Source organism: Nicotiana tabacum, chromosome 15, assembly GCF_000715075.1.
Source record: "Nicotiana tabacum cultivar K326 chromosome 15, ASM71507v2, whole genome shotgun sequence".
Classification (NCBI taxonomy): Eukaryota; Viridiplantae; Streptophyta; class Magnoliopsida; order Solanales; family Solanaceae; genus Nicotiana; species Nicotiana tabacum.
The window spans coordinates 108,457,181-108,469,621 of NC_134094.1; positions in this window are offsets into that span (position 1 = coordinate 108,457,181).

A 12,441-nucleotide genomic window follows, 5' to 3' on the forward strand; every position below is an offset into this window, starting at 1 on the left:
TCTTTATGTTCTGAAGTTATTGTGTTGAATAACTTGCCATACTCTCATGTTATTGTTGTTGTTAATGCACTCAGTGTGTTGAGCCGAGGGCTATGTGTGGTTGTAGTATTTAAATTGTTTTGAGGAAAACATTGTGGCAAAGAGGCACATGTGGTGAAAGTATTTATATTGTGTTGTTGTTTGTTTATATTGCTTGTGAATCATATTGCATGCCGCAACAGGTAATATAAGGGAGGATTGTGAAATGATAATACGGTGGGATCTAGTTGCACGCCGCAACAGGTAGAATAAGGGAGGATTATGTGATACGGTAAAATAAGGGAGAATTTGATATTGATACGGTGGGATCGGGTTGCGCGCCGCAACAAGTGTTATTTGTTATTCTTGATATTGATATGGTGAAAGAAGGGTTTGTACGGTAGGATCGGGTTATGTGCCGCAACGGATTGTTTGTGTTGTATTCATTGTTGTATTGTGTTAACTTTCGGTATTTATCATGTGAGATGTTGGGGACTGATATCTCTGGGTTTACTGATTTCGAAGATTAAGTTGTTTCACTAGTTTATTGATTTTCCGTCATTTCCTGTTTTTTTTTCCTATTACTATTATTTGGTGAATTAATTTTTAAGATGAATTTACTATGCTGAGTCATTATCCCATACCATGTAGAGTTTTTGGTAATACAACGGTCTTAAATAAAGAAATTATTAACATACTTATCTTATGTGACTCTTACATTAAAACTCTTTTTTTCATCCAGTATTTTGCTATTCTTAATAGTTGACATATTTTACTTTAATTGATTTTTTTCAACATAAACTCCTCACCCTATCTGATGATTTTATCTAACTTATAAATCGTTGTTATGTTTTTATTTAACAAACTCTAAATTTAATTCGGTGGCTATCTGGTGCTTTATTTTAATTTAAAATGTTATTTTCTTCACCCAAATAATTTCTAAAATAAACTCATTTTTCTCAATTGATTTCCTACTTTATACCAAGTTGTTATTATGCCTTAAGGTATAAGATTAAATCTCCTAGTTATTTTAAAGTAGCATTTGATACAGATACAAGGTACATGGTAGCACGTGGATTTTGCCGTGCGAGAGTGATTTTATAAAATATGGGCACAAGGTGCCATGTGTGTAAGGTTTGGAAGTTGTGACTTGTGATCTGAGATTACGAATTCTTGGTGAAAGTTGTGCATTAAGAATGATTTGATTGATTGAGTTATCATCGGTTTTACTTACATGAACATATTTATATTTCATTTTACCCTAACTATGTTACTGTTTAATTACTAGGTTGTTTCTCGTTGCTATCCGTGCTACCATTATTTTCACTGTTGATTGTAATTTGAAATCTTTCTGCTATTGGCCTTATATTGATGTTCTTTTCTCGTTAGCTTTATGTTATATCCTGCACATGTTTACATATCTAGTAAGTGTCTTGACCTGGCCTTGCCACTACTCTACCAAGGTTAGGCTTGATACTTATTGGGTACTACTGTGGTGTATTCATGCTACACTTCTACATATTGTTTTGCAGATTCACGTACTTCAGATCGAGTTGGTTATGAGACTTATGTATGCGCGACTGGAGACTTCGAGGTATACATGTTGACGTTCACAGGCTCCGAAATCACCTTCTATTTTATTTTATGTTTATTGTTTCGTATTAGTCTGGTACACTGATTGTTTCCTATTAGTCTGATACAATGATGTATTTTTAATCCTAGTGACTCTTAGAAAAACTTATGACTTGTACTACCAGTTTTAGGATATTGTTTCATGTTGAGATGGTTGACTTTATATAGAAAAATACGGTTTATGTTTAATAGTTATTTTGGTTAAAAATCTATTATCTAATGAGCAAGTGTTATGCTTACCTAGTCTTAGAGACTAGGTGCCATCACGACATTCTACAGAAGGATTTTTGGGGTCGTGACAACTGCGTACCTCGATCAGAAATGATAGACACATGCACACCGTGAAGACGGATGATCTTGCGGATGTAGTTATCAACTAACCGCTCTGAAGAATAGGTTATTTCCACTGGAATGAGATATGCCAACTTGGTCAACCTGTCCACAATGACCCATACCGCATCGAACTTCTTCTGAGCCCATGGAAACCTAACAACAAAATCCATGATAACACGCTCCCACTTCCACTCAGGAATTTCCAACCTCTAAAGTAAAGCCACCATGTCTCTGATGCTCGTACTGTACTTGCTGACAATTCCGACACCAAGCTACGTATGAAACTATATCCTTCTTCATCTTCCTCCACCAATAATGCTGCAGCAAGTCCTGATACATCTTGGCAGCACCCGGGTGAATAAAATGTCGGGAACTGTGGGCCTCCTCAAGAATCAACTCACGAAGCCCATCCACATTGGGCACACAAATACGAACCTGCATCCGCAAAACCCCATTATCCCCAACAGTAACCTGCTTGGCACCACCGTGCTGCATGGTGTCCTTAAGGACAAGCAAATGGGAGTCATCATATTGGGCTCCGAAACATCTAACCTCATGAACTGATTGGCCAAAGACTGAAAACCTGATGCAAGCGGCCTCTCACCAACTGAATATACGCAAGGCTACCCATACTCACAATCTTTCTACTCAAGCCTTCAGACACTATATTGGCCTTTCAGGGATGCTACAAAATGGGGTTATCATAGTCTCTCAACAGCTCCAACCACCTCCTCTTCCTCAAGTTAAGAACCTTCTGTTTAAACAAATACTGTAGACTCCAATTATTCGTGAATACCTCACACGATACGCCATAAATATAGTGCCTCCAAATCTTCATCGCATGAACAATGGTTGCTAACTTTAAGTCATGAACGTGGTAATTCTTCTTATGAACCTTCAACTTCCGCAACATGTATACAATCACCATGCCATCCTGTATCAATATTGCACCGAGACCAATACGAGACACATCACAATACACTAAATGGGATCCTAAACATGTGGGCAACACCAACACTGGTACTGTAGTCAAAGTAGTCTTGAGATTCTGAAAGCTCCACTCACACTTTACCGACCATCTGAATGGGGCACCCTTTTGAGTCAATCTAGTCAATGGGACTGCTATGGATGAAAACCCATCCACGAACCAGCGATCTCTATAGCTAAAGTAGGTTTAGGTCGGTTCTAGACGCCTCAATCTTCTTAGAATCTACCTTTATACCCTCATCGGCCCATCTTTCTTCTTCACGAACAATAGGGGTTCACCCCAGGGCGAGACACTAGGTTTAATGAACCCCTTATTCAGTAAATCTTGCAATTTCTCATTCAATTGCTTCAACCCTGGCGGGGCCATACGGTATGGTGGAATAAAAATGGGTTGAGTGCCCGAAGCCAAATCAATACATAAGTCAATATCTCTATCAGGTGGAATCCCAGGAAGATCTGCAGGAAATACGTCTGGAAACTCACACACAACTGGTACTTAATCCATGAAAGGAACCTCCGCACTCGAATCACAGACATAGGCCAAATAAGCTAGATATCCCTTCTCGACCATACATCGTGCCTTGACATAAGAAATAACCCTACTAGTAGAATGGCCAAGAGTCCCCCTCCACTCTAATCGAGGCAACCCAGGCATGGCTAAGGTCACCGTCTTGGCTTGATAGTCCAATATAGCATGATAAGGTGACAGCCAATCCATAGCCAAGATAACATCAGAATCTACCATATCAAGAAGTAGGAGATCTACGCTAGTCTCAAGACTCCTAATAGTAATCATACACGAGCGATAGACGCGATCTACAATAATAGAATCTCCCACAAACTTTGACACATACACAGGAGCACTCAAAGAGTCACGAGGCACAACCAAATAAGAAGCAAAATAGGATGACATATAGGAATAAGTAGAGCCCGGATCAAATAGAACTGAAGCATCTCTATGGAAAACTAGAACAATACATATGATAACGACATCAGATGACTCGGCCTTAGGCCTAGCTGGGAAAGCATAAAATTAGGGTTGGGCCCCGCCACTCTGACCTACGTCTCTGGGAAGGACTCTATTTGGATGGCCTCTACCTCTAATGGCCTGACCTTCTCCTTTAATGGTCTGACCAACACCTCTTGTTGCCTGGCCCCTACCTCTAGCTGGCTGAGCGGCCGGTGGAGAAACTGGTGCCAGGACCATGGCACGAGAACTCTGATGTGGCATGCCTCCTAATAATCTCAGATAGAACCTCCTAATAAGATTCGTACCTCCACACTCAAATCACCCATCCTGCTGTTGTGGCTACTGAAGTTGTAGCTGACTTGAACGGGATGGATAACCACGGTGATAACTTTGAATCGGAGGAGAACTGATAGGAGTTGATGGTGCACTGTAGGCTGGCTGCCCAGAATGAGGTACATAAGGGCCACGAGTCCTTGAATCACTGTGAGATGCCTGAAGCGCTGACTGAAATAGTCTGGGGAGATGGGCTCTACCAAAAGTACCCCTGCCTCCAGATGAGGCACCACTGAAGTTACCGTAATGACGAGGCCTATTAACAGACACCGCCCCCTCTTCTAACCACGAACCATCTCGACCTGTCTCACAATATCTAGAGCCCTCTAGAAAGTAATATCATCTCCAACATCCTTGGCCATCTGTCGCTTGATAGTGAAAGTGAGCCCATCAATGAATTTGATCACTCTCTCCCTCTTAGTAGGAAGCAAGATAATGGCGTGGCAAGCTAGGTCCACAAATCGAGTCTCGTACTGGGTAACAGTCATGCTACCCTGCTGAAGACGCTCAAACTGCCTGCGGTAATCCTCTCTCAGAGTGACAGGTATCAATTTCTCTAGGAATAGCTGTGAAAATTGATCCCAAGTAAGTGCAGGCGACCTAGCTGGTCTAATCAACATATAATGTCTCCACCACCTCTTAGAGGAACCAGTCATCTGAAATACTGCAAAATCGACCCCAATGGTCTCAACGATACCTAGGCTCTGCAACACCTCGTAGCAGCGGTCTAGATAATCATGTGGGTCCTCAGAGGGTGCACCGCTGAAATGAACAGGAAAGAGAATGGTAAACTTATCCAACCTCAACAACGCCTCAGAAGACATAGCGGGCATATCACCGGCTTGTGCCGCAATAACCGGCTGAACCACCCTTACCGGCGGGGCTGCTGGAGTCCGATACTGGGGAGCCACCTACTTAGGGGTGTAAGTAGTGGGAGTATGTGCTCCTCCCCCACCCTGAGAGACAGCTGGTGCCACTGTAAATGCACCGGTCTAGGCCACACTCTCCATAAGGCCCACCAAACAGACTAGAGCGTCATAAAGCACTAGAGAGTCTATGAACCCCTCTGGGACATGAGCTGGTCCGACAGGCACAGTCTGAGCTGGAACCTCCTCCTCGTGATCAATCTAAGGCTCCACTGCGGGTGTTGCTGCTCGAGCTCTAGGCTAAGCTCTGCCTCGGCCTCGGCCCTTGCTCCTAGTAGTAGCTGCCATATGGGGCTCCGACTCTGTCTGGCTATAGATGCAGTGCATGTTCTCGCCATTTGCAAGAGAACAAAAATAGAATGGTTCAATCATCAATGATAGAATTAAATCTCACGATATTAAAGGGAATAAGTGAATATTTCCTAAACTTCATAGCCTCTGGAAGATAAGTACAAACGTCTCCGTACCGATCCTCTAGACTCTACTAAGCTTGCTGGTGACTCGTGAGACCTTGGCAACCTAATGCTCTTATACCAACTTGTCACGACCTGGAATTCCCACCCTCGGGGCCGTGATGGCGCCTAACATTTCACTTGCTAGGCAACCCAAAGATAAAATAGGTTTCTAGCCATTTTAACAATTCAAATTAAATAATAACCAAGAAACTGAATAAACTGAAATAGATTGAGAATATCATAACAACAACGATACCTACATACAATTCCAGAACTTGTGTCACAAGTACAGAATCGACTAGAGTAATATAAATAATGATCTGCATGAAAGCATAACTGTCTCAAATGAAATAAATAGCTAGAATAAGGTAGAAGGGGGATTTCAGAGCTGCAAACGACGTGCAACTATACCCCAAGTCTCTGTCAAGTAATCAATCCGAGTAATCTACTGATCGCCGCTAGTACCAACTCTAAAATCTGTACAAGAAGTTCAGAGTTTAGTATGAGTACAACCAACCCCATGTACTTTGTAAGTGTCGAGCCTAACCTCGACAAAGTAGTGACGAGGCTAAGGCGGGTCACTTACAATAACTTGTACACTGTATAATAATAATAACAAGAAAGGAACACAGGAAAAGTAAGGCTATTAACTGATGAAACTAAACTCAATCCTCGAAATCAGTAAAACCAGAAACATCATTCCTCGGAAGTTCATATGAAAACACTGAAAGCTAACACAATGCAAAAATGAATACAAAATACACATTTTGTTGCGGCGCGCAACCCGATCCCACCGTACAAACTCAATCCTCCCTTATTTCACCATATCAATATCATGTATAGCATGTAAAATCCATTGCACCGCGCAACCTGATCCTACCATATAATTAGAGTCAATATCATAATCCTTCCTTATTTCACCATATCAAAATCACATATAAAATCCGTTGAGGCGTGCAACCCGATCCCACCATATCAATATCAATCCTCCCTTATTCCACCCGTTGCGGTGTGCAACTCGATCCATAAACAAAAGTCAATAGATGTAATCAATTCAACAACTCAATTCACAATAATCTCTATGATTAAAGAAATACGAAAGCAAAGCCATAAAGGGACCCCGTACCAAATCAAGGAATGTTACAATTAATACAAAGCAACAAGACAAGCCAAATATATGACAATTGAAGTGTGCAAGTAAGACAAGTAAGGCTAGCAGCAATTAATCATGGAATCATGCAGGAAACAAGCATTTCAATGCAATAGTAAATAGATAACAAGTAACAAGTTACGGCATAGAAAGCAAGTAAAACATGTAGCAGTTAAGACATAGAATGAAATAATTAATGAACTATGGGAAAGCATGAAAACAATTATTTTGACAACGTATATACACCCGTCACCTCGCATATATGCCACTACACATGTAATTCACATAGCACATAGCTCAAGGGTTCCTAATTCTCTCAAATCAAGGTTAGACCCAATACTTACCTCGCTCCGCAAGCAAATCAAAGCTCAACTGGGGGCTTTTCTCTAAATTTCACCTCCATACTAATCGAATCTAACCAAAATCGACTTAATATCAACAAGCAATACTAGGGAAATCAATTACAATGCATAGAGCTAAGATCTTTTCACGTTTCCCAAAAATTAACAAAAGTCAATCCCGGGCTCGCTTGGTCAAAACCCGAGATTCGAATCAAAACTTGATCACTCATTCACCCCTGAGCCCGAGTATGTGATTAGTTTTGAAATCCGACTCCAATTTGATGTCTAAATCCCATTTTACAAAAAATCCCAATTCTACTCAAACCCCTAATTTCTACCATGAAAATTCTAGATTTAATGTTGAAAACACTTTGAAAGTAATGGGTAATTGAAAAGAAATAGATTAAAGGTTCTTACCAAAGTTTTTGAGAAGAAAATCCTCTTAGAATATCGCCTCTATGGTGTTTAGGGTTTCAAAATATGAAAAATTAGGCTAAAATTTCATCCCTTGGCTATTTGTCTAGGCGCAGATGTCGCAAATGCGACCCGGGGTTCGCAAATGCAAACCCCGCAAATGGGAAGAAGCAATCACAAATTCGAACTCCCACATCTATATTGTCATCACATTTGCAATGATATGTTTGCAAAAGCGATCAAATGATCACAAATGCAATCCCTGCTGCCCCGGGCCATTTTTGCAATTGCAAACAGGATGTTCGCAAATGCGAGCATCACAGACTTGGCCATTTGTCGCAATTGCGAATAGCTACTACCAAACTCTACGAAATGCGTCTGAAACTCACCCGAGTCCTCGGTGCTCAAAACCAAACATGCACACAAGTGTAATAACTTCATATGAACTTGCTCACGTGATCAATACACCAAAATAACACGTAAAACAATAAATTGGACATCCAAATGAATGATATTTCAAAGAAACTCAAGAACATGCAACTTTACAATCGGGCATCTGAATCATGTCAAACCAACGTTGTTTTGCACCAAATTTTGTAAACAAGTCATAAATACTGAAATGAACCTATGACAAGTTTCGAAACCAAAATCCAAACCCGATAGCAATAAATTCAACCTACGGGCAAACTTAGAATTTCTTTAACCCTTTAAATTGCTAATTTTCAATAAAATTACATTAAATCAAGTTATGGACTTCCGAATTCGATTGCAGGCATACGCCCAAGTCCAAAATCATGATACGGACCCACCATAACCATCAAAATACTGATCAGGGTCCGTTTATATAAAACACTGACCGTAGTCAACTCAAATTAGTTTTAAGGCAAAGTTTCACATTTTCATCAATTTTTCACATAAACGTTTTTTTCCGAAAAAGACACGGACTGCGTGCATAAATCGAGGAAGGCTAAATGGAGCTATTCGAGGTCTCAAAACACGGAAAAGAAGGATAACACTATAAATGAGCTATCAGGTCATCACATTATTGCTATTGGTCTTCACGTCTTAAATTATCGGCTTTTATTGTTTTGCCTTTTGATAGTAATTTTCTATATACATTTAGGAATAATCTTTTAAATTACAGTATCAATGAACTTTCTCGATTAATTAATTTTAGGAAGGTAAAATGTATAGCTTGATACATTTTTACAAAAATTATAATTTTTTACTTATTTGAAAGCTAGGACGTTATAGTTGTATCTCATAGTATCTTTGACTCTATTGTATTATTTATACTTGTAAATACATACTAGATATTTTATTTTTTATGAGTTTCTTTATTTTTTTTATTTTTAAATTTCTTCAAAATTTAGTATACCCTACTATATGGGATTGCACTGGGTTTGTTGTTGTTGTTCTTAAACTTTAATATAGTTTCTATTTATTGTAACGACCCGACCGGTCGTCTTGAGAGTAATAGCCCCGATCCCCTATTTCTTGCTTTCCCCGTATCTGTTTCTGCTTATGTGACTTTTCAGGAGGTCTTGTTTTTTGTTTCGGAGTGTCTTGGGACACGTAGTCCCAAAAACAGAAACTTAAGTCTTAGAATTTTGATCGTAGTCTGAACTGTGTGAAGATGACTCCGAAATGGAGTTATGTTGGTTCCGTTGGGTGATTTTGGACTTAGGAGCGTGTTCAGACTGTAAATTTGAGGTATGTAGCTGATTTAGGCTTGAATTGGCGAAAGTCAAATTTTTGGAAATTTTGACCGGTAGTGGACTTTTTGATATCGGGGTTGGATTCCGATTTTGGAAGTTGGAGTAGGTTCCTAATGTTGAAAATGACTTGTGTGCAAAATTTAAGGTCAATCGGACGTGGTTTGATAGGTTTCAGCATCAGTTGTAGAAATTTGAAGTTTCAAGTTTATTAAGTTTGGATTGTACGGTGATTCGTGTTTTTGTTGTAGTTTGACGTATTTTGAGAGCTCGACTAAGTTCGTATGGTGTTTTAGGACTTGTTGGTATATTTAGTTGAGATCCCGGGGGCCTTGGGTGTGTTTCGGATGCTTAACGGATTGAATTTGGACTTAGGCAAATGGCTGAAGTTTCTGGTTTCTGGTATTTTCGCACCTGTGGTGGGGAGACCGTAGGTGCGGGATCACACGTGCGCAAGATTTATCACAAAAGCGGAGTTGGGAGGTTTGGTCAGGGGTCGTAGGTGCATGGAAAATGCCGCATCTGGGATGTCCACAGATGCGCTAGAGGAACCGCAAGTGCGAAGATGGACCGCAGAACTAGACAAGATTCCGCAGGCGCGCACTCGCAGGTGCGGCCCCTTCATCGCAGATGCGGAGGCAGATGGGAGTATGTGGTTTGGTCATAAGATCTCATTCTTATGCACAAGCGGACGCGCAGGTGCGAGCCCAGGCTCCGCATGTGCGAAAATGCCTGGGCAGAACCTACTTAATCGAGACTTCGAGAGTTTGGCCATTTCCATTATTTTGAGCTCCGGTTTGGCAATTTCTTGAGAGCATTTTCGAAGGATTTCGTGAGGTAAGTCCCTTATGCTTATTGTTTATCAATAATCTTGCTTCTCCGTTTATTTTTCCACCTAGTTAGTATATATTTAAGGTGGAATTTGGGAGTTTGAGGCTAGGGATTCGAAGAGTTTGATTTTGGGTTTTGAGTGGTCATTTGAGGTCGGATTTTGATAAATTTGGTATGGTTGGACTCGTGAGTGAATGGGCTTTTGGATTTTGTAATTTTTGCCCGATTCTGAGACGTGGGCCCGGGTCGACGTTTTAGGACGGATTTCGAAATTTTTGTTAAAGTCTTGATTTCATTAATTTGATTAGTCTATTATAGTTGTATTTATGATATGTAAATGTTTTTGGCTAGATTTGGGCCATTCATAGTCAGATATTTGTGAAAAAGGCATTGTTATCGATTGATTGAGCTTGGTTCGAGGTAAGTTGCTTGCCTAACCATGTGTGGGGGAAATCCCCTTAGGATTTGGTACTGTTGTGATATGTGAGCGTCGTGTATGTGAGGTGACGAGTACTTACACGGGCTATTTGTTGAACAACCCGATTTATTTTACTGAGTAGCAACCTATTTTTTCTTTAATTTGAGTTATACCGCTTAAATGTATATTAGTAGGTTTTCATTCTTAATTGAGCTATTCCAATATGCGTAGTTATCCTGTTTAGTCTAATATTGCATGTGTACGTGCTTTAACTGCTTATTTGAACTCTGTGAAGCATGCCTAGTTGATTTCCTATTTTTTCTTGTTCTTTATCAGTCTTAACTGTTGAATTCTTGTTGTTAACTATGGTATTTATTGGTTGAGCTGTGTGTTTACTTTTGAAACTACGAGGCGGTTCCTCGGGAGTTTTCCCTGCATATTTACTTTTGAGACTACGAGGCGGTTCCTCGGGAGTTCTCCATGTACATTTACTTTGAGACTACGAGGCGGTACCTCGGGAGATCTCCTCGCATATTTACTTTTGGGACTACGAGACTGTATCTCGGGAGATCCCTTGTTGAGTATTTACTTTTGGGACTACGAGACGGTATCTCGGGAGCGCCCCTATGGTTATCACATTGTTTGTGTGTTGTTATTTCTCTGTAAATTCCTTTTGTTAAATTCTCCGTTTTACTTCATTTAATTATATCATCTATCTTGTTATTATATCCCAGTAGGTCCCGGACCTGACGTCATCACTACTCTACTGAGTACCAATTGTGGTGTACTCATGCTACTCTTCTACATATGTTTTGTGTGCAGATTCAGGTGCTCGTTATCAGCTGCATTACCAGTAAGTTGAGACAGCTTTGGAGACTTCAAGGTATATTTATCGCGTCCGTAGACCTCGGAGTCCCCCTCTATTCTCCCCGATGTCAACCACTTCCTATATATTTTTTATTAAAAATCTTGTGTATAGAGATACTATTTTCCTTTTAGAAGCTTATGACTTATGATGTTCCGGGTTTTGGGAAGACGGGTATTTATAGAGTACTGGTTATTGTACATGTCGAGCGGCATTGTTACCAATTATTCAGTTGCCAAGTTTTATTTCTACTTGTTATTTTCTGCAATTTGTTAGTCTTACCTAGTCGTAGAGATTAGGTGTCATCACGACGTTATACGGAGGGAGTTGGGGTCGTGACAAGTTGGTATCAGAGCTTTAGGTTCATAGGTGTCGTGAGTCACAAGCCGATTTATTAGAGTCTCGCGGATCAGTATGGAGACGTCTGTACTTATCTTTGGGGGGCTACGGAACTGTTAGGAAAACATTTATACTTCTTTGATTCCTTGTCGTGCGAAATTTGTTGACATTAAAAATTCTAAATTTCGGTATTCTATTCTTTCTCACATATGGTGAGGACCCATACCGGAGGATCTGATGACCAGGCACCCACGCCTCATACTAGAACTGCGAGAGGCCGAGGCCGGGGTAGATGCCTAGGATGACCACGCGGTGCAGCCAGAGCACCCGCGCGCGCTGCGACAGAGGAGCCCCCAGTAGCTCCGGCTGGAGGGCAGGCACCTGAGGTGCCTATTACTGCACCAGCTCTCCAGGAGACTCTATCCCAGTTTCTGAGCATGTTCAGCACCTTAGCTCAAGACGGATTGATTCAACTTGCTCCTGCCACTTCTTAGGCCGGGGGAGGAGAACAGACTCCCGTCGCCGATACTCCAGAGCAGCGGGTTGAGGCTGACCAAGTTTTAGAGATTATACCGATGCATCCGCTAGATCCAGTTCAGCATGAGACTAGGATAGCCGCTTCTGAGAGGTACAAGAAGTATCACCCACCTAACTTCAACGGATTGGCTACGGATGATGCTCAGGGTTTTCTGGAGGAGTGTCATCGTATTCTCC